The sequence below is a fragment of the Oncorhynchus keta genome, unplaced genomic scaffold (assembly GCF_023373465.1).
Source record: "Oncorhynchus keta strain PuntledgeMale-10-30-2019 unplaced genomic scaffold, Oket_V2 Un_contig_5851_pilon_pilon, whole genome shotgun sequence".
In the NCBI taxonomy this organism is placed as follows: domain Eukaryota; kingdom Metazoa; phylum Chordata; class Actinopteri; order Salmoniformes; family Salmonidae; genus Oncorhynchus; species Oncorhynchus keta.
In genome coordinates, this window is record NW_026288543.1 from 27,943 (window position 1) to 54,716 (window position 26,774).

Sequence of the window (26,774 nt, forward strand, 5' to 3'; positions counted from 1 at the left end):
ACATGATACCAAACCAATCTATTAAATATGACAGGACATGATACCAAACCTTCTGATTACAAATAAGCAGTCCAAACTTAAAGACCACACTACATTTATTTCACCCGCCAAAAGCCCAGAACTTGACCAAGTTCAGTGCACACACTTTGGACCCATGCAAACAATGATCACACACACACACACACACACACACACACACACACACACACACACACACACACACACACACACACACACACACACACACACACACACACACACACACACACACACACACACACACACACACACACACACACACACACACACACGACCTTTGGCCAGGGCCGTGTCATTTAGGACGTAGACTGAGTGTTTTCATTACAGACCAACGGACAAACTAACACTGATAAATACACAACGTTCAAAACAGAAGCAGCTCCAACAACATGTCATTATTATTCATTGGGATTGATCCATTATTAACGCCCATTGGGATTGATCCCATTGGGATTGATCCATTATTAACGCCCATTGGGATTGATCCATTATTAACGCCCATTGGGATTGATCCATTATTAACGCCCATTGGGATTGATCCATTATTAACGCCCATTGGGATTGATCCATTATTAACGCCCATTGGGATTGATCCATTAACGCCCATTGGGATTGATCCATTATTAACGCCCATTGGGATTGATCCATTATTAATGCCCATTGGGATTGATCCATTATTAACGCCCATTGGGATCGATCCATTATTAACGCCCATTGGGATTGATCCATTATTAACGCCCATTGGGATTGATCCATTATTAACGCCCATTGGGATTGATCCATTATTAACGCCCATTGGGATTGATCCATTACACGCCCATTGGGATTGATCCATTATTAACGCCCATTGGGATCATTAGTCATTATCTTGTGCAAATCACAAAACTGGAGAACTGTGTCATTTCCCCACACACACAGGAAAAGGTACATAAGCTGTGCCTTGTGCTACACGTCTCCCACGTGGAGAAATCACATCCTATTGGTCACCTGCTTGGTAAACAACAGGTGGAGACTAACAGGGAAATGTTTTCCAAAGACAGAATAAAGGAAAAGATGTCCTGACAGAATCAGAGGGATAATGTCCTGACAGAAGGTTAGAGGGATAATGTCCTGACAGAAGGTCAGAGGGATAATGTGCCTGACAGAAGGTCAGAGGGATAATGTCCTGACAGAAAAGATGCCTGACAGAATGTCAGAGGGATAATGTCCTGACAGAAGGTTAGAGGGATAATGTCCTAACAGAATACAGGAATGTCCTGACAGAAGGTCAGAGGGATAATGTCCTGACAGAATAAAGGATAGATGTCCTGACAGAATGTCAGAGGGATAATGTCCTGACAGAAGGATAATGTCCTGACAGAATAAAGGGATAATGTCCTGACAGAAGGTCAGAGGGATAATGTCCTGACAGAAGGTTAGAGGGATAATGTCCTGACAGAAGGTCAGAGGGATAATGTCCTGACAGAAGGTTAGAGGGATAATGTCCTGACAGAAGGTCAGAGGGATAATGTCCTGACAGAAGGTCAGAGGATAATGTCCTGACAGAATAGAGGGATAATGTCCTGACAGAAGGTCAGAGGGATAATGTCCTGACAGAAGGTTAGAGGGATAATGTCCTGACAGAATAAAGGACAGATGTCCTGACAGAAGGTCAGAGGGATAATGTCCTGACAGAAGGTTAGAGGGATAATGTCCTGACAGAAGGTTAGAGGGATAATGTCCTGACAGAAGTTCAGAGGATAATGTCCTGACAGAAGGTCAGAGGGATAATGTCCTGACAGAAGGTCAGAGGGATAATGTCCTGACAGAATAAAGGATAATGACAGAAGGTCAGAGGGATAATGTCCTGACAGAAGGTTAGAGGGATAATGTCCTGACAGAATCAGAGGATAATGTCCTGACAGAGGTTATAGGGCTAATGTCCTGATGGATAATGTCCTGACAGAAGGTTAGAGGGATAATGTCCTGACAGAAGGTTAGAGGATAATGGCCTGGTTAGAGGGATAATGTCCTGACAGAAGGTTAGAGGGATAATTCCTGACAGGATAATTTCCTGACAGAGGAAGGAGGATAATGTCCTGACAGAAGGTTAGAGGGATAATGTCCTGACAGAAGGTTAGAGGGATAATGTCCTGACAGAAGGATGGAGGGATAATGTCCTGACAGAAGGTTGGATAATGTCCTGACAGAAGGGATAATGTCCTGACAGAATGATGGAGGGATAATGTCCTGACAGAAGGATAGAGGGATAATGTCCTGACAGAGGATGGAGGGATAATGTCCTGACAGAGGATGGAGGGATAATGTCCTGATAGAATGATGGAGGGATAATGTTCCGACAGAGGATGGAGGGATAATGCCCTGACAGAATGATGGAGGGATAATGTCCTGACAGAATGATGGAGGGATAATGTCCTGACAGAATGATGGAGGGATAATGTCCTGACAGAGGATTGAGGGATAATGTCCTGACAGAAGGATAGATGGATAATGTCCTGACAGAAGGATAGATGGATAATGTCCTGACAGAGGAAGGAGCGATAATGTCCTGACAGAAGGATAGATGGATAATGTCCTGACAGAAGGATAGATGGATAATGTCCTGACAGAGGATGGAGGGATAATGTCCTGACAGATGATGGAGGGATAATGTCCTGACAGAGGATGGAGGGATAATGTCCTGACATAAGGATGGAGGGATAATGTCCTGACAGAAGGATAGAGGGATAATGTCCTGACAGGAAGGAGGATAATGTCCTGACAGAAGGATGGAGGGATAATGTCCTGACAGAGGATGGAGGGATAATGTCCTGACAGAAGGATAGAGGGATAATGTCCTGACAGAAGGATGGAGGGATAATGTCCTGACAGAGGATAGAGGGATAATGTCCTGACAGAAGGATAGATGGATAATGTCCTGACAGAGGATGGAGGGATAATGTCCTGACAGAGGATGGAGGGATAATGTCCTGACAGAAGGATAGAGGATAATGTCCTGACAGAAGGATAGAGGGATAATGTCCTGACAGAAGGATAGATGGATAATGTCCTGACAGAGGATGGATGGATAATGTCCTGACAGAAGGATAGAGGGATAATGTCCTGACAGAAGGATGGAGGGATAATGTCCTGACAGAGGATGGAGGGATAATGTCCTGACAGAATGATGGAGGGATAATGTCCTGACAGAGGATTGATGGATAATGTCCTGACAGAAGGATAGATGGATAATGTCCTGACAGAAGGATGGAGGGATAATGTCCTGACAGAGGATGGAGGGATAATGTCCTGACAGAGGATGGAGGGATAATGTCCTGACAGAGGATGGAGGGATAATGTCCTGACAGAAGGATGGGGGATAATGTCCTGACAGAGGATGGAGGGATAATGTCCTGACAGAGGATAGAGGGATAATGTCCTGACAGATGATGGATGGATAATGTCCTGACAGAGGATGGATGGATAATGTCCTGACAGAGGATGGAGGGATAATGTCCTGACAGAGGATGGAGGGATAATGTCCTGACAGAGGATGGAGGGATAATGTCCTGACAGAGGATGGAGGGATAATGTCCTGACAGAAGGATTGATGGATAATGTCCTGACAGAAGGATGGATGGATAATGTCCTGACAGAGGATGGAGGGATAATGTCCTGACAGAAGGATTGATGGATAATGTCCTGACAGAAGGATAGATGGATAATGTCCTGACAGAGGATGGAGGATAATGTCCTGACAGAGGATGGAGGGATAATGTCCTGACAGAGGATGGAGGGATAATGTCCTGACAGAGGATGGAGGGATAATGTCCTGACAGAGGATTGAGGATAATGTCCTGACAGAGGATGGAGGGATAATGTCCTGACAGAGGATGGAGGGATAATGTCCTGACAGAGGATGGAGGGATAATGTCCTGACAGAATGATAGAGGGATAATGTCCTGACAGAGGATGGAGGGATAATGTCCTGACAGAGGATGGAGGGATAATGTCCTGACAGATGATGGAGGGATAATGTCCTGACAGAAGGATGGAGGGATAATGTCCTGACAGAGGATGGAGGGATAATGTCATGACAGAGGATGGAGGGATAATGTCTGACAGAAGGATGGAGGGATAATGTCCTGACAGAGGATGGAGGGATAATGTCCTGACAGAGGATGGAGGGATAATGTCCTGACAGATGATGGAGGGATAATGTCCTGACAGAAGGATAGAGGGATAATGTCCTGACAGAGGATGGAGGGATAATGTCCTGACAGAGGATGGAGGGATAATGTCCTGACAGAGGATGGAGGGATAATGTCCTGACAGAGGATGGAGGGATAATGTCCTGACAGAGGATGGAGGGATAATGTCCTGACAGAGGATGGAGGGATAATGTCCTGACAGAAGGATAGAGGGATAATGTCCTGACAGAGGATGGAGGGATAATGTCCTGACAGAGGATGGAGGGATAATGTCCTGACAGAATGATGGAGGGATAATGTCCTGACAGAGGATGGAGGGATAATGTCCTGACAGAAGGATAGATGGATAATGTCCTGACAGAATGATAGAGGGATAATGTCCTGACAGAATGATAGAGGGATAATGTCCTGACAGAGATAAAGCTGGTTGTGATTTCATAAATAGAAAAGCAGTGGTATATTATTTAGTTGTATCATTTTGAGAGGAGCCCCAGGATTCACACATCAATAACACAGCACAGTAACAATGAACCTGTCCAACATACAGTCAGCCTCCTCCCTCGCTGCTCTGCACTACCTATACACCCTATATAGTGCACTACCTATACACCCTATATAGTGCACTACCTATACAGTAACAAGGAGCCTGTCCAACATACAGTCAGCCTCCTCCCTCGCTGCTCTGCACTACCTATACACCCTATATAGTGCACTACCTATACACCCTATATAGTGCACTACCTATACACCCTATATAGTGTACTACCTATACACCCTATATAGTGTACTACCTATACACCCTATATAGTGCACTACCTATACACCTATATAGTGCACTACCTATACCACTACCCTATATAGTGCACTACCTATACTACCTATACACCCTATATAGTGTACTACCTATACACCCTATATAGTGTACTACCTATACACCCTATATAGTGTACTACCTATACACCCACCACTACCCTATACACCCTATATAGTGCACTACCTATACAGTAACAATAAACCTGTCCAACATACAGTCAGCCTCCTCCCTCGCATATCTGCACTACCTATATATAGTGCACTACCTATACACCCTATATAGTGCACTACCTATACACCCTATATAGTACTTATACACCCTATATAGTGTACTACCTATACACCTATTCCCTATATAGTGCACTACCTATACACCCTACCCTATATAGTGCACTACCTATACACCCTATTCCCTATATAGTGCACTACCTATAAACCCTATTCCCTATATAGTGTACTACCTATACACCCTATTCCATATAGAGTACACTACCTATACACCCTATATAGTGCACTACCTATACACCCTATTCCCTATATAGTGCACTACCTATACACCCTATATTCTACCTATACCCTCCATAGTGCACTACCTATACACCCTATTCCCTATACAGTGCACTACCTATACACTATTCCCTATATAGTGCACTACCTATACACCCTATTCCATATAGAGTACACTACCTATACACCCTATTCCCTATATAGTGCACTACCTATACACCCTCTTCCATATATAGTGCACTACCTATACACCCTATTCCCTATATAGTGCACTACCTATACACCCTATTCCCTATATAGTGCACTACCTATACACCCTATTCCCTATATAGTGCACTACCTATACACCCTATATATAGTGCACTACCTATACACCCTATTCCCTATATAGTGCACTACCTATACACCCTATTCCTATATAGTGCACTACCTATACACCCTATTCCATAATAGTGCACTACCTATACACCCTATTCCCTATATAGTGCACTACCTAAACACCCTATTCCATAATAGTGCACTACCTATACAACCTATTCCATAATAGTGCACTACCTATACACCCTATTCCCTATATAGTGCACTATTTTTGACCAGGGCCCATAGGAAGACATACTGTATAGGTCATATATTCTCCATCTTATAGTGCACTGATATATTTTGACCAGCCCATAGCAGAAGACAGGGCTCTGTAGTAGTGTCATATAGGGTGTGTCTCACATCTTATAGTGCACTGACATATAGGGTGCCTAGGGCTTTGGACCAAAGGGCAGAAGGTGCCATAGGGCTCTGGTCTAAAGTAGTGCACTATATAGGGTGCCATAGGGCTCTGGTCTAAAGTAGTGCACTATATAGGGTGCCATAGGGCTCTGGTCTAAAGTAGTGCACTATATAGGGTGCCATAGGGCTCTGGTCTAAAGTAGTGCACTATATAGGGTGCCATAGGGCTCTGGTCTAAAGTAGTGCACTACATGGGGAATAGGGTGCCGTTTGGGCCTAGCCCCTGCTCCGCTCCCGGGTCAGAAGGGAGAGAGGCTGGGCACTTTGATATTGATGTCTCCGATGTTGATGTTGCGAGGCATTTCTGGGAGGTTGATGTTCTTGACGGCGGAGACGGCCCGCGCCGGCGCTGCAGAGAAGCCCCCCTGAAACACACACAACTCTGCTTTGAGGCTGTGGAGATGATGAAATACACAGCAATGAAATTAACTCATCAGGTGTAATAGAGAGAGGAGACTAAAGGGTAACAACAGGGCCAGTCACCAGACTAACAGAGGACTAACAACAGGGCCAGTCACCAGACTAACAGAGGACTAACAACAGGGCCAGTCACCAGACTAACAGAGGACTAACAACAGGGCCAGTCACCAGACTAACAGAGGACTAACAACAGGGCCAGTCACCAGACTAACAGAGGACTCTAACTACAGGGCCAGTCACCAGACTAACAGAGGACTCTATAACTACAGGGCCAGTCACCAGACTAACAGAGGACTAACAACAGGGCCAGTCACCAGACTAACAGAGGACTAACAACAGGGCCAGTCACCAGACTAACAGAGGACTAACAACAGGACCAGTCAGCAGACTAACAGAGGACTCTAACTACAGGGCCAGTCACCAGACTAACAGAGGACTCTAACAACAGGGCCAGTCACCAGAATAACAGAGGACTCTAACTACAGGGCCAGTCACCAGACTAACAGAGGACTAACAACAGGACCAGTCACCAGACTAACAGAGGACTAACAACAGGACCAGTCACCAGACGAACAGAGGACTAACTACAGGACCAGTCACCAGACTAACAGAGGACTAACAACAGGACCAGTCACCAGACTAACAGAGGACTAACAACAGGGCCAGTCACCAGACTAACAGAGGACTCTAACTACAGGACCAGTCACCAGACTAACAGAGGACTAACTACAGGGCCAGTCACCAGACTAACAGGGACTAACAACAGGGCCAGTCACCAGACTAACAGAGGACTAACTACAGGGCCAGTCACCAGACTAACAAAGGACTAACAACAGGACCAGTCACCAGACTAACAGAGGACTAACAACAGGGCCAGTCACCAGACTAACAAGAGGACTAACAACAGGACCAGTCACCAGACTAACAAAGGACTAACAACAGGACCAGTCACCAGACTAACATAGGACTAACTACAGGGCCAGTCACCAGACTAACAATAGGACTAACTACAGGACCAGTCACCAGACTAACAAGAGGACTAACTACAGGACCAGTCACCAGACTAACAAGAGGACTAACTACAGGACCAGTCACCAGACTAACAAGAGGACTAACAACAGGACCAGTCACCAGACTAACAGAGGACTAACAACAGGACCAGTCAGCAGACTAACAGAGGACTCTAACTACAGGGCCAGTCACCAGACTAACAGAGGACTAACAACAGGGCCAGTCACCAGACTAACAGAGGACTAAACTACAGTGCCCGTCACCAGACTAACAGAGGACTAACAACAGGACCAGTCACCAGACTAACAACAGGGCCAGTCACCAGACTAACAGAGGACTAACTACAGGGCCAGTCAGCAGACTAACAGAGGACTAACAACAGGGCCAGTCACCAGACTAACAGAGGACTAACAACAGGACCAGTCACCAGACTAACAGAGGACTAACAACAGGGCCAGTCACCAGACTAACAGAGGACTAACAACAGGGCCCAGTCGCTCTGGATAAGAGCGTCTCTAAATGACTTAAATGTAAATGTAAATGTAACAGAGGACTCTAACTACAGGGCCAGTCACCAGACTAACAAAGGACTAACAACAGGACCAGTCCCCAGACTAACAGAGGACTAACTACAGGGCCAGTCACCAGACTAACAGAGGACTAACAACAGGGGACACCAGACTAACAGAGGACTAACAACAGGGCCGACACCAGACTAACAGAGGACTAACAACAGGGCCAGTCACCAGACTAACAGAGGACTAACTACAGGGCCAGTCACCAGACTAACAGGGGACTAACTACAGGACCAGTCACCAGACTAACAAGAGGACTAACTACAGGACCAGTCACCAGACTAACAGAGGACTAACAACAGGGCCAGTCACCAGACTAACAGAGGACAGACTAACTACAGGACCAGTCACCAGACTAACAGAGGACTAACAACAGGGCCAGTCACCAGACTAACAGAGGACTAACTACAGGGCCAGTCACCAGACTAACAGGGGACTAACTACAGGACCAGTCACCAGACTAACAAGAGGACTAACTACAGGACCAGTCACCAGACTAACAAGAGGACTAATTATAGGACCAGTGAACAGACTAACAGAGGACTAACAACAGGACCAGTCACCAGACAAACAGAGGACTAACTACAGGACCAGTCACCAGACTAACAGAGGACTAACTACAGGACCAGTCACCAGACAAACAGAGGACTAACTACAGGACCAGTCACCAGACTAACAGAGGACTAACAACAGGACCAGTCACCAGACAAACAGAGGACTAACTACAGGACCAGTCACCAGACTAACAGAGGACTAACTACAGGACCAGTCACCAGACTAACAGAGGACTAACTACAGGACCAGTCACCAGACTAACAGAGGACTAACTACAGGACCAGTCACCAGACTAACAGAGGACTAACTACAGGACCAGTCACCAGACTAACGGAGGACTAACTACAGGACCAGTCACCAGATGAACAGAGGACTAACTATAGGACCAGTCACCAGACTAACAGAAGACTAACTACAGGATCAATAAGTGAACTGACTAACCTCTGATTTCTCCATGCGGTTCTGCAGCTCTACCTGGCCCACGATCTCATTCATGTTGGTCTCCAGTACCATCCCCCCCATCACCACCTCCTGAAGGATGAAGTGTACCTGTAAGGGATGGGTATATAACAAGGTAATGTAGTGGACCTGTAAATGATAGGTATATAACAAGGTAATGTAATGGACCTGTAAATGATAGGTATATAACAAGGTAATGTAATGGACCTGTAAATGATAGGTATATAACAAGGTAATGTAATGGACCTGTAAATGATAGGTATATAACAAGGTAATGTAATGGACCTGTAAATGATAGGTATATAACAAGGTAATGTAGTGGACCTGTAAAATGATAACAAGGTAATGTAGTGGACCTGTAAATGATAACAAGGTAATGTAGTGGACCTGATAGGTATATAACAAGGTAATGTAGTGGACCTGTAAATGATAACAAGGTAATGTAGTGGACCTGTAAATGATAACATGGTAATGTAGCAGACCTGTAAATGATAGGTATATAACAAGGTAATGTAGTGGACCTGTAAATGATAGGTATATAACAAGGTAATGTAGTGGACCTGTAAAATAGGTATATAACAAGGTAATGTAGTGGACCTGTAAATGATAGGTATATAACAAGGTAATGTAGTGGACCTGTAAATGATAGGTATATAACAAGGTAATGTAATGGACCTGTAAATGATAGGTATATAACAAGGTAATGTAGTGGACCTGTAAAATAGGTATATAATAAGGTAATGTAATGGACCTGTAAATGATAGGTATATAACAAGGTAATGTAGTGGACCTGTAAATGATAGGTATATAACAAGGTAATGTAATGGACCTGTAAATGATAGGTATATAATAAGGTAATGTAGCAGACCTGTAAATGATAGGTATATAACAAGGTAATGTAGTGGACCTGTAAATGATAGGTATATAATAAGGTAATGTAATGGACCTGTAAATGATAGGTATATAACAAGGTAATGTAATGGACCTGTAAATGATAGGTATATAATAAGGTAATGTAATGGACCTGTAAATGATAGGTATATAACAAGGTAATGTAGTGGACCTGTAAATGATAGGTATATAATAAGGTAATGTAATGGACCTGTAAATGATAGGTATATAACAAGGTAATGTAGTGGACCTGTAAATGATAGGTATATAACAAGGTAATGTAATGGACCTGTAAATGATAGGTATATAACAAGGTAATGTAGTGGACCTGTAAATGATAGGTATATAACAAGGTAATGTAGTGGACCTGTAAATGATAGGTATATAACAAGGTAATGTAGTGGACCTGTAAATGATAGGTATATAACAAGGTAATGTAGTGGACCTGTAAATGATAGGTATATAATAAGGTAATGTAATGGACCTGTAAATGATAGGTATATAACAAGGTAATGTAGTGGACCTGTAAATGATAGGTATATAACAAGGTAATGTAGTGGACCTGTAAATGATAGGTATATAACAAGGTAATGTAGTGGACCTGTAAATGATAGGTATATAACAAGGTAATGTAGTGGACCTGTAAATGATAGGTATATAATAAGGTAATGTAGTGGACCTGTAAATGATAGGTATATAACAAGGTAATGTAGTGGACCTGTAAATGATAGGTATATAACAAGGTAATGTAGTGGACCTGTAAATGATAGGTATATAATAAGGTAATGTAGTGGACCTGTAAATGATAGGTATATAATAAGGTAATGTAGTGGACCTGTAAATGATAGGTATATAACAAGGTAATGTAGTGGACCTGTAAATGATAGGTATATAATAAGGTAATGTAGCAGACCTGTAAATGATAGGTATATAACAAGGTAATGTAGTGGACCTGTAAATGATAGGTATATAACAAGGTAATGTAGTGGACCTGTAAATGATAGGTATATAATAAGGTAATGTAGCAGACCTGTAAATGATAGGTATATAACAAGGTAATGTAATGGACCTGTAAATGCTAGGTATATAACAAGGTAATGTAGTGGACCTGTAAATGATAACAAGGTAATGTAGTGGACCTGTAAAGGATAGGTATATAACAAGGTAATGTAATGGACCTGTAAATGATAGGTATATAACAAGGTAATGTAGTGGATCTGTAAATGATAGGTATATAACAAGGTAATGTAGTGGATCTGTAAATGATAGGTATATAACAAGGTAATGTAATGGACCTGTAAATGATAGGTATATAACAAGGTAATGTAGTGGACCTGTAAATGATAGGTATATAACAAGGTAATGTAGTGGACCTGTAAATGATAGGTATATAACAAGGTAATGTAATGGACCTGTAAATGATAGGTATATAACAAGGTAATGTAGAAGACCTGTAAATGATAGGTATATAACAAGGTAATGTAATGGACCTGTAAATGATAGGTATATAACAAGGTAATGTAGTGGACCTGTAAATGATAACAAGGTAATGTAGTGGACCTGTAAATGATAGGTATATAATAAGGTAATGTAGTGGACCTGTAAATGATAGGTATATAATAAGGTAATGTAGTGGACCTGTAAATGATAACAAGGTAATGTAGTGGACCTGTAAATGATAACAAGGTAATGTAGTGGACCTGTAAATGATAGGTATATAACAAGGTAATGTAGTGGACCTGTAAATGATAGGTATATAATAAGGTAATGTAGTGGACCTGTAAATGATAGGTATATAACAAGGTAATGTAGTGGACCTGTAAATGATAGGTATATAACAAGGTAATGTAGTGGACCTGTAAATGATAGGTATATAACAAGGTAATGTAGTGGACCTGTAAATGATAGGTATATAACAAGGTAATGTAGTGGACCTGTAAATGATAGGTATATAACAAGGTAATGTAGTGGACCTGTAAATGATAGGTATATAACAAGGTAATGTAGTGGACCTGTAAATGATAGGTATATAACAAGGTAATGTAGTGGGCCTGTAAATGATAGGTATATAACAAGATAATGTAGTTAACCTGTAAATGATAGGTATATAACAAGGTAATGTAGTGGACCTGTAAATGATAACAAGGTAATGTAGTGGACCTGTAAATGATAACAAGGTAATGTAGTGGACCTGTAAATTATAGGTATATAACAAGGTAATGTAATGGACCTGTAAATGATAGGTATATAACAAGGTAATGTAGTGGACCTGTAAATGATAGGTATATAACAAGGTAATGTAATGGACCTGTAAATGATAGGTATATAACAAGGTAATGTAGTGGACCTGTAAATGATAGGTATATAATAAGGTAATGTAGTGGACCTGTAAATTATAGGTATATAACAAGGTAATGTAATGGACCTGTAAATGATAGGTATATAACAAGGTAATGTAGTGGACCTGTAAATGATAGGTATATAATAAGGTAATGTAGTGGACCTGTAAATGATAGGTATATAACAAGGTAATGTAATGGACCTGTAAATGATAGGTATATAACAAGGTAATGTAGTGGACCTGTAAATGATAGGTATATAACAAGGTAATGTAGTGGACCTGTAAATGATAGGTATATAACAAGGTAATGTAGTGATGTAATGCAGACTGATCATCTACCACCTGAGCTGAGCCAGAGGACAAACTGAGCATCTACCACCTGAGCTGAGCCAGAGGGCAGACTGATCATCTACCACCTGAGCTGAGCCAGAGGGCAGACTGATCATCTACCACCTGAGCTGATCCATAGGTCCGACTGAGCATTTCACTATATTTCACTTGTGATCTCATGAATATTAATATTTGAGTAATATTTTTTGCCGTTGCACTATGCTAATTAGTGTAGTTGATGACAATTCTCCCGGATCCGGGATGGGTAGGACCATCCTGGTCTATATCCTGTCTACTGATCAGAACAGCCTGTTATTAACACGGTGGACCATCCTGGTCTATATCCTGTCTACTGATCAGAACAGCCTGTTAACACGGTGGACCATCCTGGTCTATATCCTGTCTACTGATCAGAACAGCCTGTTAACACGGTGGACCATCCTGGTCTATATCCTGTCTACTGATCAGAACAGCCTGTTATTAACACGGTGGACCATCCTGGTCTATATCCTGTCTACTGATCAGAACAGCCTGTTAACACGGTGGACCATCCTGGTCTATATCCTGTCTACTGATCAGAACAGCCTGTTAACACGGTGGACCATCCTGGTCTGGTCTATATCCTGTCTACTGATCAGAACAGCCTGTTAACACGGTGGACCAGTCTATATCCTGTCTACTGATCAGAACAGCCTGTTAACACGGTGGACCATCCTGGTCTATATCCTGTCTACTGATCAGAACAGCCTGTTAACACGGTGGACCATCCTGGTCTATATCCTGTCTACTGATCAGAACAGCCTGTTAACACGGTGGACCATCCTGGTCTATATCCTGTCTACTGATCAGAACAGCCTGTTAACACGGTGGACCATCCTGGTCTATATCCTGTCTACTGATCAGAACAGCCTGTTAACACGGTGGACCATCCTGGTCTATATCCTGTCTACTGATCAGAACAGCCTGTTAACACGGTGGACCATCCTGGTCTATATCCTGTCTACTGATCAGAACAGCCTGTTAACACGGTGGACCATCCTGGTCTATATCCTGTCTACTGATCAGAACAGCCTGTTAACACGGTGGACCATCCTGGTCTATATCCTGTCTACTGATCAGAACAGCCTGTTAACACGGTGGACCATCCTGGTCTATATCCTGTCTACTGATCAGAACAGCCTGTTATTAACACGGTGGACCATCCTGGTCTATATCCTGTCTACTGATCAGAACAGCCTGTTAACACGGTGGACCATCCTGGTCTATATCCTGTCTACTGATCAGAACAGCCTGTTAACACGGTGGACCATCCTGGTCTATATCCTGTCTACTGATCAGAACAGCCTGTTAACACGGTGGACCATCCTGGTCTATATCCTGTCTACTGATCAGAACAGCCTGTTAACACGGTGGACCATCCTGGTCTATATCCTGTCTACTGATCAGAACAGCCTGTTAACACGGTGGACCATCCTGGTCTATATCCTGTCTACTGATCAGAACAGCCTGTTAACACGGTGGACCATCCTGGTCTATATCCTGTCTACTGATCAGAACAGCCTGTTAACACGGTGGACCATCCTGGTCTATATCCTGTCTACTGATCAGATATCAGAACAGCCTGTTCCAGTGGATCAGAACAGCCTGTTAACACGGTGGACCATCCTATATCCTGTCTACTGATCAGAACAGCCTGTTAACACGGTGGACCATCCTGGTCTATATCCTGTCTACTGATCAGAACAGCCTGTTAACACGGTGGACCATCCTGGTCTATATCCTGTCTACTGATCAGAACAGCCTGTTAACACGGTGGACCATCCTGGTCTATATCCTGTCTACTGATCAGAACAGCCTGTTAACACGGTGGACCATCCTGGTCTATATCCTGTCTACTGATCAGAACAGCCTGTTAACACGGTGGACCATCCTGGTCTATATCCTGTCTACTGATCAGAACAGCCTGTTAACACGGTGGACCATCCTGGTCTATATCCTGTCTACTGATCAGAACAGCCTGTTAACACGGTGGACCATCCTGGTCTATATCCTGTCTACTGATCAGAACAGCCTGTTAACACGGTGGACCATCCTGGTCTATATCCTGTCTACTGATCAGAACAGCCTGTTAACACGGTGGACCATCCTGGTCTATATCCTGTCTACTGATCAGAACATCCTGTTAACTTTCGGTGGAAAGTGAATAAAACATACTGCCTGACAGGTGGTTGGTCCATTCTAGTCAGAGTTTTAAACAGAGGCTATATCCTGTAGATCAGGTGTTTAAAATACTGGACCATGTTGGTGTTCCTGTGAGAGGGTGTTAGAGGGTGTTAGCTAAACATACTGGAAGGTGTTCCTGTGAGAGGAAAACAGATGCTGGAAGGTAGAGGGTGTTAGCTAAACATACTGGAAGGTGTTCCTGTGAGAGGGTGTCAGAGGGTGTTAGCTAAACATACTGGAAGGTGTTCCTGTGAGAGGAAAACAGATGCTGGAAGGTAGAGGGTGTTAGCTAAACATACTGGAAGGTGTTCCTGTGAGAGGAAAACAGATGCTGGAAGGTAGAGGGTGTTAGCTAAACATACTCAGATAAGTCTAGAGTAGCAGCGGAGCAGTCAGATAGTAGAAAGTACTAAAAACTATTGGTTTGAATTCCATCAGAAGCTTTCTCCAACACTGCCATCACTGGACACAACTAGAATCTCATTCTGTGACATGAAAGGTGGAAGAGTTAAAACTGCACCTAGCTTCTCAACTCCGCCTCGCCTAGCTTCTCAACTCTGCCTAGCCTCTCAACTCCGCCTAGCCTAGCTTCTCAACTCCGCCTAGCCTAGCTTCTCAACTCCGCCTAGCCTAGCTTCTCAACTCTGCCTAGCCTCTCAACTCCGCCTAGCCTAGCTTCTCAACTCTGCCTAGCCTAGCTTCTCAACTCCGCCTAGCCTCTCAACTCCGCCTAGCCTAGCTTCTCAACTCTGCCTAGCCTCTCAACTCCGCCTAGCCTAGCTTCTCAACTCCGCCTAGCCTCTCAACTCCGCCTAGCCTAGCTTCTCAACTCCGCCTAGCCTCTCAACTCCGCCTAGCCCTCTCAACTCCGCCTAGCCTCTCAACTCCGTCTAGCCTAGCCTCTCAACTCCGCCTAGCCTAGCCTCTCAACTCCGCCTAGCCTAGCCTCTCAACTCCGCCTAGCCTCTCAACTCCGCCTAGCCTCTCAACTCCGCCTAGCCTCTCAACTCCGCCTAGCCTCTCAACTCCGCCTAGCCTCTCAACTCCGCCTAGCCTCTCAACTCCGCCTAGCCTCTCAACTCCGCCTAGCCTCTCAACTCCGCCTAGCCTCTCAACTCCGTCTAGCCTCTCAACTCCGCCTAGCCTCTCAACTCCAGCAATTTAGCCTCTCAATTCCGTCTTCAAGCCTTTTAACTCCGCCTGCCTCTCAACTCTGGTGGTGGTATGTGAGCCTCTCAAAATGTACCAGAGCCTAGATGCCTGGTGACCTCCTGGTCCGCCTGTCTACACTACAAATGGGTTTTAGCCTAGTCCTCCAGTCAAATCCCAGATAGCCAGAGCCTCCAGTCAATCCCAGATAGCCTAGCCTCCAGTCAACTCACAGCCTAGCCAGAGCCTCTCCAGTCAATCACAGATAGCCAGAGCCCCTCCAGTCAATCACAGATAGACCCAGAGCCTCCAGTCAATCCAGTCTAGACCTCAGAACTCCCTGTTGACAGCCTCTCAACTCACAGATAGAACCCAGAGCCTCCAGTCAATCACAGATAGACCCAACCCCTCCAGTCAATCACAGCCTAGCCTCTCAAGACCATCCCTCCAGTCCTCTCAACAGACCCAGAGCCTCAGTCAATCACAGATAGCCTCTCAGACTCCTCCAGTCCTCTCAGACTAGACCGCAGAGCCTCCAGTCAACTCCGATAGACTCTCAACTCCGCCTAGCCTCTCAACTCCGATAGCCTCAGAGCCCCCGCCTATATCAATCACAGATAGACAGCCAGAGCCTCTCAACTCACAGATAGCCAGAGCCTCCAGTCAATCCCAGATAGCCTAGCCTCCAGTCAATCCAGATAGACCCTAGCCCCTCCAGTCAATCCGCAGATAGCCCTCAACTCCCCAGCCTCTCAACTCCTCCAGCTTCTCAATCTCAGACAGCCAGAGCCTCCAGTCAATCCAGATAGACCCAGAGCCTCCAGTCAATCCGATAGCCCTCAGAGGCCCTAGCCCTCAACTCCGCCCAGAGCCTCCTCAATCCCAGATAGACCCAGAGCCTCCAGTCAACTCCGATAGCCCCAACTCCCTCCAGCAATCTCAATCCCAGAGCCTCCTCAACTCCCAGATAGACCCAGAGCCCCTACTCCATTGACAGTTCCTCAGTCAATCCCAGATAGACCCAGAGCCCCTACCCTGACAGTTCCTCCAGTCAACTCCCAGATAGCCAGAGCCTCCAGTCAATCCAGATAGACCCAGAGCCCCTCCAGTCAATCACAGATAGACCCAGAGCCCCTCCAGTCAATCTCAGATAGACCCAGAGCCCTCCAGTCAATCACAGATAGACCCAGAGCCTCCAGTCAACTCACAGATAGACCCAGAGCCTCCAGTCAATCACAGATAGACCCAGAGCCCCTCCAGTCAACTCCAGATAGACCCAGAGCCCCTCCAGTCAATCACAGATAGACCCAGAGCCTCCAGTCAATCCCAGATAGACTCTCAACTCCTCCTAGCCTCTCAGATAGACCCAGAGCCTCCAGTCAACTCCGCCTAGCCTCTCAGAGGCCCTACCGCCTGACAGCCTCCAGTCAACTCCCCTAGCCTCTCAGAGCCCCTCCAGTCCATCTCAGATAGCCAGAGCCCCTCCAGTCAATCCCAGCCTAGCCTCTCAGAGCCCCTAGCCATTGACAGTTCCTCCAGTCAATCCAGATAGACCTCAGAGCCCCTCCAGTCAACTCCGCCTAGCCTCTCAGAACTCCTCCAGCAATCTCAACTCCCGACCCAGAGCCCCTCCAGTCAATCCCAGATAGACCCAGCCCTCAACTCCATTGCCAGTTCCTACTCAACTCCGGTTATAGAATCTCAACCACTCACTCTCTGTAGCCTCTCAACTTTCCCCATAGCTCAACAATCCTAGCCTCTTTATCCAGCCATGTTCTCAACTCCGCATCTAAAACTCCGCCACACAGGCTGCATTTCTGCCTGCTCAACTCCGAAAACATTAGCCTCTGAACTCCGGGCCTCTCAACTCCGCCTAAAAAACTCCAAACAAGACCAACAATGCAATATAATATGACTTAGCATTTTCAACTCCGCCTAGCCTAAATGAAACCAAGATGGCTCTCAACTCCGCTGCCTGCTCAACTCCCTCTGAGCCTCTCAACTCCGCCTAGTCCTCTCAGACCTCCAACAGCCTCTCAGGTCAGCCCCTCAGATACCTCCAACTGACCTAGGTCAGCCATCTGACCTCCAACAGACCTAGGTCAGCCCCTCAGATACCTCCAACTGACCTAGGTCAGACCTCAGACCTCCAACAGACCTAGGTCAGCCCCTCAGATACTTTCCAACTGACCTAGGTCAGCCCTCAGAATCCAACAGACCTAGGTCAACTCAGATGGTCCATGTGATAGGTTGGGGTGACAACCTACCAGAGAATAGATGGCCCTGAGACCTCCAACAGACAGGCCAGTACAAATGGGTCCAACAATAGCCTCCAGTCAAATCCCAGACCTAGTCACCCAGAGCTCCCTCCAGTCAATCATCTGATACCTCCAGATAGACCCAGTCAGCCCCTACCTCCAATTGACAGTTCCTCCCTCAACCTCCCAGACAGACCAGAGCCCCTCCAGTCAATCCAACAGACCTAGAGCCCCTCTCAGACCTCCAACAGACCTAGTCAGCCCCTCAGACCTCCAACAGACCAGGTCAGCCCCTAGGGAATGGTTCAACCACTCAGACCTCCAACAGACCAAGGTCAGGCCCTCTGAAACTCCATACAGACCTAGGTCTCCCCATACCTCCAACAATCTAGGTCAGGCCCTCTTTACCTCAACAGTTGCAGGTAGGCCCTCTGCATGATAACAACATAGTGTCAGGCCCATGAGACCTGCAACAGCCTAGGTCAGATACACTCGAAAACCTCCAACAGACCTAGGTCAGAATTGAGACCTCCAAAGACGCAGGCCAAACAAGACCAACAACCTCCAAATGAATAGGTCAGACTCTGACATCTTCAACAGACCTAGGTCAGCCCCTAAATCCAACAGACCAAGGTCAGCCTCTTGACCTCCAACAGACCTATGCTCTGCCCCTCTGATACCTCCAACTGACCTAGGTCAGACCTCAGACCTCCAACAGACCTAGGTCAGCCCTCAGAGACCTCCAACTGACCTAGGCCAGCCTCTCAGACCTCCAACAGACCTCCAAATGACCTAGGTCAGCTACCCTCAGATACCTCCAACAGACCTAGGTCAGCCCCTCAGACCTCCAACAGACCTAGGTCAGCCCTCCGATACCTCCAACAGACCTAGGCCAGCCCTCAGACCTCCAAATGGCCTAGGTCAGCCCCTCAGATACCTCCAACAGACCTAGGTCAGCCCCTCTGAGACCTCCAACAGACCTAGGTCAGGCCCTCCGATACCTCCAACAGACCTAGGCCAGCCTCTCAGACCTCCAAATGGCCTAGGTCAGCCCATCAGACCTCCAACAGACCTCCAACAGAGCGAGGTCAGCCACTCAGACCTCCAACAGAGCTAGGTCAGCCCCTCAAGACCTCCAACAGACCTAGGTCAGCCCATCAGACCTCCAACAGACCTCCAACAGACCTCCAACAGACCTAGGTCTGTACTACCTGAATCCACACAGCAGGGTTTCATCTAGGCTCCACACAGCAGGGTTTCCTCTAGGCTGCCTCAGCAGGGTTTCATCTAGGCTGCCTCAGCAGGGGTTCATCTAGGCTGCCTCAGCAGGGGTTCATCTAGGCTGCCTCAGCAGGGGTTCATCTAGGCTGCCTCAGCAGGGGTTCATCTAGGCTGCCTCAGCAGGGTTTCATCTAGGCTGCCTCAGCAGGGTTTCATCTAGGCTGCCTCAGCAGGGTTTCATCTAGGCTGCCTCAGCAGGGGTTCATCTAGGCTGCCTCAGCAGGGGTTCATCTAGGCTGCCTCAGCAGGGGTTCATCTAGGCTGCCTCAGCAGAGTTTCATCTAGGCTGCCTCAGCAGGGGTTCATCTAGGCTGCCTCAGCAGGTTCCCTCATGCCTAGGCTGCCACACAGCAGGGGTTCATCTAGGCTGCCTCAGCAGGGTTCATCTAGGCTGCCTCAGCAGGGGTTCATCTAGGCTGCCTCAGCAGGTTTCATCTAGGCTGCCTCAGCAGGGTTTTCATCTAGGCTTCCCTGCTACCTGCCTCAGCAGGGTTTTCATCTAGGCTGCCTCAGCAGGGTTTCATCTAGGCTGCCTCAGCAGGGTTTCCTCTAGGCTGCCTCAGCAGGGTTTCATCTAGGCTGCCTCAGCAGGGTTTCATCTAGGCTGCCTCAGCAGGGTTTCATCTAGGCTGCCTCAGCAGGGTTTCATCTAGGCTGCCTCAGCAGGGTTTCATCTAGGCTGCCTCAGCAAGGCTTCCCCTGCTACTGCCTAGCTCCACACAGCAGGGTTTCATCTAGGCTGCCTCAGCAGGGTTTCATCTAGGCTGCCTCAGCAGGGTTTCATCTAGGCTGCCTCAGCAAGGCTTCCCCTGCTAGTCATTCCCTCCTGAAGGCTTTCCTCGTATTGAATGCATATTGTGTCTATAAACCAGCTGCCATGTTATACCCAGAAGTGTATTTATTACTCTAATGCATCAAAGAGTGTCACAAGCCAAAACGTGGCCGAGCTGACCTTGTAAATGATTTCCATGGACTTGAACTCACCTTATCCATGTGGAAAATGAGGTCCAGTTCGCAGACGTTCTCAAAGCATTTGTCCAGAGTTTCCACGAACACCTACAGAGGAGACATTGTCAAGTCATCCATCTTATGTTAAGTATACAGTACCAGTCAAAGGTTTGGAGGCTATATACAGGGTATTACAGTACCAGTCAAAGGTTTGGAGAGTCAATGTGGAGGCTATATACAGGGTGTTACGGTACAGAGTCAATGTGGAGGCTATATACAGGGTGTTACGGTACAGAGTCAATATGGAGGCTATATACAGGGTGTTACGGTACAGAGTCAATGTGGAGACTATATACAGGGTATTACGGTACAGAGTCAATGTGGAGACTGTATAAAATCAAATCAAATCAAATTTATTTATATAGCCCTTCGTACATCAGCTGATATCTCAAAGTGCTGTACAGAAACCCAGCCTAAAACCCCAAACAGCAAACAATGCAGGTGTAAAAGCACGGTGGCTAGGAAAAACTCCCTAGAAAGGCCAAAACCTAGGAAGAAACCTAGAGAGGAACCGGGCTATGTGGGGTGGCCAGTCCTCTTCTGGCTGTGCCGGGTAGAGATTATAACAGAACATGACCAAGATGTTCAAATGTTCATAAATGACCAGCATGGTCGAATAATAATAAGGCAGAACAGTTGAAACTGGAGCAGCAGCACAGTCAGGTGGACTGGGGCATTGTGTCAGGTAGTCCTGGGGCACGGTCCTAGGGCTCAGGTCCTCCGAGAGAGAGAAAGAAAGAGAGAATTAGAGAGAGCATATGTGGGGTGGCCAGTCCTCTTCTGTCTGTGCCGGGTGGAGATTATAACAGAACGTGGCCAAGATGTTCAAATGTTCATAAATGACCAGCATGGTTGAATAATAGTAAGGCAGAACAGTTGAAACTGGAGCATATACAGGGTATTACGGTACAGAGTCAATGTGGAGACTATATACAGGGTATTACGGTACAGAGTCAATGTGGAGGCTATATACAGGGTATTACAGTACCAGTCAAAGGTTTGGAGAGTCAATATGGAGGCTATATACAGGGTATTACGGTACAGAGTCAATGTGGAGACTATATACAGGGTATTACGGTACAGAGTCAATGTGGAGGCTATATACAGGGGGTACCGGTACAGAGTCAATGTGGAGGCTATATACAGGGGGTACCGGTACAGAGTCAATGTGGAGGCTATATACAGGGTGTTACGGTACAGAGTCAATGTGGAGGCTATATACAGGGGGTACCGGTACAGAGTCAATGTGGAGGCTATATACAGGGGGTACTGGTACAGAGTCAATGTGGAGGCTATATACAGGGGGTACCAGTACAGAGTCAATGTGGAGGCTATATACAGGGGGTACCGGTACAAAGTCAATGTGGAGAATATATACAGGGTATTACGGTACAGAGTCAATGTGGAGGCTATATACAGGGGGTACCGGTACAGAGTCAATGTGGAGGCTATATACAGGGGGTACCGGTACAGAGTCAATGTGGAGACTATATACAGGGGGTACCGGTACAGAGTCAATGTGGAGGCTATATACAGGGGGTACCGGTACAGAGTCAATGTGGAGGCTATATATAGGTGGGTACTGGTACAGAATGTGGAGGCTATATACAGGGGGTACCGGTACAGAGTCAATGTGGAGGCTATATACAGGGGGTACCGGTACAGAGTCAATATGGAGGCTATATACAGGGTGTTACGGTACAGAGTCAATGTGGAGGCTATATACAGGGGGTACCAGTACAGAGTCAATGTGGAGGCTATATACAGGAGGTTCCCTGTACAGGGTCAATGTGGAGGCTATATACAGGGTGTTACGGTACAGAGTCAATGTGGAGGCTATATACAGGAGGTACCAGTACAGAGTCAATGTGGAGGGTACCGGTACAAAGTCAATGTGCCAGTTCGTCGAGGTAATACCTACATGTCGGTAGAGTTAAAGTTACTTTGCATAGATAATAAACAAAGTTTGCCCAGCAGCTGGGTTGGGTTTTTACGCTCAACAGTTTTCCGTGTGTATCAAGATTGGTCCACCACCCCATGGGCATCCAGCCAATGGGCATCCAGCCAATGGGCATCCAGCCAATGGGCATCCAGCCAATGGGCATCCAGCCAATTTGACACAACTGTGGGAAGCATTGGAATCAACATGGGCCAGCATCCCTGTGGAACGCTTTCAACACCTTGTAGTCCATGCCTGGAGGAGTTGAGGCTGTTCTGAGGGCAAAAGGGGGAGGTGCTCCTCAATATTAGGAAGGTGTTCTTAATGTTTTGTACACTCAGTGTATATTTGCTCAATACACACCCATCAGTAGGCTTTACAATGTCATGTATCGTGAGTTCAAGGGTCATTAGTGGTCACTGAAGATCAAGACAAGAAGCGTATCTAAAGCATATCCCGACTTGCCATAACCTTGAACAGCAACTCCACCACACAATCAAAACCAATACAGGTTTGAAAAGGTTGTCTTCTGTCTATTTAATGATGTGTTAGCATTGGAAGTGGATACAGGTCATCAACTTGAACCCATCCCAACTACCACCACCGTGAAAACGTCCAAGTGTTTGAAAACACTGCATCTCAGTGCTAGAGGCGTCACTACAGACCCTGGTTCAATTCCCTACTGTTCTACAGAGTTATAGATGGTAACACACCACACAACCCTGCTGTTCTACAGAGTTATAGATGGTAACACAACCCTACTGTTCTACAGAGTTATAGATGGTAACACAACCCTACTGTTCTACAGAGTTATAGATGGTAACACACCACACAACCCTACTGTTCTACAGAGTTATAGTTGGTAACACACCACACAACCCTACTGTTCTACAGAGTTATAGATGGTAACACACCACACAACCCTACTGTTCTACAGAGTTATAGATGGTAACACACCACACAACCCTACTGTTCTACAGAGTTATAGATGGTAACACAACCCTACTGTTCTACAGAGTTATAGATGGTAACACAACCCTACTGTTCTACAGAGTTATAGATGGTAACACACCACACAACCCTACTGTTCTACAGAGTTATAGATGGTAACACAACCCTACTGTTCTACAGAGTTATAGATGGTAACACACCACACAACCCTACTGTTCTACAGAGTTATAGATGGTAACACACCACACAACCCTACTGTTCTACAGAGTTATAGATGGTAACACACCACACAACCCTACTGTTCTACAGAGTTATAGATGGTAACACAACCCTACTGTTCTACAGAGTTATAGAGACGGTAACAACCCTACTGCAACAGTTATAGATGATAACACAACCACCTGTTCTACAGAGTTATAGATGATAACACAACCTCTACTGTTCTACAGAGTTATAGATGGTAACACACACACAACCCACTGTTCTACAGAGTTATAGATGTAACACAACCCTGCTGCAGAGTTAGTAGATGATAAGATCAACCCTACTGTTCTACAGAGTTATAGATGGTAGCCACCATCAAACTGCAGTTATAGATGGTAACACACCACACATCTCAGCTACTGAGAGATATTATAAGTCAATTCTGCTGTTCTACAGAGTTATAGATGGTAACTCATCTGCCACAACCCTACTGTTGATTGCCTGTTATAGATGGCTGAACACACCACAAACAATACTGTCCTCAGAGTTATAACAACACCCAGGATAACTTTAGTCTACAATGTTCCAGAGTTATAGATGGTAACACACCACACAACCCTACTGGTCTACAGATTATAGATGGTAACACACCACACAACCCTACCTACAGAGTTATAGATGGTAACACACACACAACCCTACTGGTTAGGTCTAGATGGTAACTGTTCAATTGAATCATTAACGCACTGTTCTACAGAGTTATAGATGGTAACACACCCACACAACCCTACTGTTCTACAGAGTTATAGATGGTAACACAACCCTGTTGTTCTACAGAGTTATAGATTGTAAGACACCACACAACCCTACTGTTCTACAGAGAATTAATCACAACCAGCAGGTATAGATGGTTTACACAACCCTACTGTTCTACAGAGTTATAGATGGTAACACACCACACAACCCCTGTTCTACAGAGTATACTAACACAAGAGTTCTACAGAGTTATAGATGGTAACACACCACACAACCCTGCTGTTCTACAGAGTTATAGATGGTAACACACCACACAACCCTACTGTTCTACAGAGTTATAGATGGTGCCAAGACAGAGTTATAGAGAACACACACCACACAACCCTACTGTTCTACAGAGTTATAGATGGTAACACAAGTACAACCCACTGTTCTACAGAGTGATAGATGGTAACACAACACAATATACAGAGTTATAGATTAACACAACCCTGCTGTTCTACAGAGTTACAGACGGTAACATAGCAACAGTTGCCAACCCACCTGTATTAGATCCAGAATGAGCTCACTCTCAGAAGTCCACACAGAACACAAAGTACAGTGATGACAGTGGTAGATCAACTTGTAGTCCGAGCCACCGATCAAACTGCAAATAGAGGAATGATATTATTAGTCTATTCTGCAAATGTCTGATTCGGTCCGACTTGAACTCATCTGCCAGGGAATTGATGATTGATTGTTTGTCATATGAGCTGAACACTTCGGTCAAACAATACTCCTCATTTAACAACCCAGGATAAATCTTTAGTCACAATGACCAACCGAGCTTGCCCAGTTGGTCTATAGGCTACAGTATAGGTAGGTCTACATCACCTAGTCACCACAGAAACACAATACCCCCAATAAGCGAAAACTAATATGCCTCCTGGATGGTTCAATTGAATCATTAACGCATCTTTTTTAATTCGCTGATTGTTTCATCAAGAATGTATATTTGGTTAATTTAACCAGCTGGTAACAGGTTTACCTTCCTCCAAGAAGTTGCAGACGTTGTCGTCCTCTTCGATTCAGATGGAAAGTCTCTCGAATAATCTGCTGCTGCGTGTCTTCAGCCTGAGAAGAAATCTGTCTTTGATAAATTGACTATGAACTCCATTAACTATCTAAATGAAAGAGGTAACTTCAGCTAGCGGGTCAGGCAGCAGTAAACCAGCCCCCTCTGGATGTTGGCCATCTGTTGGGTACATTGATATACATTGTAGCTATGGCAACACATATATAAGCAACGTAGCGAGTTAGGTATATAAATGTCAATAAATCACATCTCATGATGATGACAATATAGATTATTGATTAGTTAGCCTCTAGCTTAAACTGGCAAATAAGACAGACATAGCTAACAAACTGTAGCAGTTCATAGATTTGGTTACTTACAAAATATTCATAAAATCTGATGAGTCGTGGTTTCCCATGGTTGTTAAATATTAAAATAGCTTTAATCATATTTAGCTGTAAATGTCTCAAATGACTTAATTACAGACTTGCAGTCAGCTGTCCACCTGGCGGATGTGTTGCTACGTAGATGTTTACCGGTTCTTCTTCTTCGCTGCGGTTTATTGACAGACTCCACTCATAAGCTGCATTGCTGCCACCTACTGTACGGAGGAGTGAACAAAATACACACAATAACGAAAACAAATGTAGAGGCACAAACCTTGAACAAAAACTAAAAGTGTCCTATTCAGATCCCTACACAGGCTCTGGAATCTGGGAAGGGGGACCTCTTTATTCAGTAGTCCCTGTAACATATCAGCTGTAAAGTCCTGGAGATCCAGACATCTATTTGCTGCCTTCGCAATGATGTTTCATTGGTTTGATTCGTGCAGTTTATCACTTGCAGCTATAAACGCAACAAAATCCATGTTCTTCACTATTAGTATGTCAGGATCCTTCTCCTGAAGCATGCTCTTCAACTGATCGCTGCCCGTGTAACGGATGTGAAACGGCTAGCTTAGTTAGCGGTGTGCGCTAAATAGCGCTTCAATTGGTGACGTCACTTGCTTTGAGACCTTGAAGTAGTAGTTCCCCTTGCTC

At 45.3% G+C, this 26,774-nt stretch overlaps 3 long non-coding RNA genes and 1 pseudogene across 13 annotated transcripts; 1 reads left to right on the plus strand and 3 right to left on the minus strand.

Moving 5' to 3' along the window:
* Window positions 1–1,408: 1,408 nt before the first annotated feature.
* On the plus strand, window positions 1,409–2,774 carry LOC127925557 (uncharacterized). Of its 9 annotated transcripts, none has more exons than XR_008121347.1 (6): window positions 1,409–1,561; window positions 1,612–1,743; window positions 1,797–1,823; window positions 1,988–2,014; window positions 2,128–2,208; window positions 2,598–2,774. It is a non-coding gene; the product is annotated as an uncharacterized LOC127925557 (long non-coding RNA). The 9 variants fall into 9 exon arrangements; XR_008121348.1 differs by lacking the exon at window positions 2,598–2,774 and adding an exon at window positions 2,518–2,568; XR_008121349.1 differs by lacking the exon at window positions 1,988–2,014 and having other exon boundaries at window positions 2,545–2,774.
* A 2,092-nt stretch (window positions 2,775–4,866) lies between these two features.
* On the minus strand, window positions 4,867–5,900 carry LOC127925558 (uncharacterized). Of its 3 annotated transcripts, XR_008121353.1 has the most exons (6): window positions 5,698–5,900; window positions 5,636–5,667; window positions 5,536–5,592; window positions 5,108–5,182; window positions 4,996–5,045; window positions 4,867–4,920 (listed from the first exon to the last, which is right to left on the minus strand). It is a non-coding gene; the product is annotated as an uncharacterized LOC127925558 (long non-coding RNA). The 3 variants fall into 3 exon arrangements; XR_008121352.1 differs by lacking the exons at window positions 4,867–4,920; window positions 4,996–5,045; window positions 5,108–5,182 and adding an exon at window positions 5,361–5,386 and having other exon boundaries at window positions 5,480–5,592; XR_008121354.1 differs by lacking the exons at window positions 4,867–4,920; window positions 4,996–5,045; window positions 5,108–5,182; window positions 5,636–5,667 and adding an exon at window positions 5,361–5,386 and having other exon boundaries at window positions 5,480–5,592; window positions 5,730–5,900.
* A 423-nt stretch (window positions 5,901–6,323) lies between these two features.
* On the minus strand, window positions 6,324–26,272 carry LOC127925560 (AP-3 complex subunit sigma-2-like; annotated as a pseudogene).
* LOC127925561 (uncharacterized) lies at window positions 21,080–25,021 on the minus strand. The gene is made up of 3 exons (XR_008121357.1): window positions 24,956–25,021; window positions 24,122–24,153; window positions 21,080–24,018 (listed from the first exon to the last, which is right to left on the minus strand). It is a non-coding gene; the product is annotated as an uncharacterized LOC127925561 (long non-coding RNA).
* Window positions 26,273–26,774: the final 502 nt, after the last annotated feature.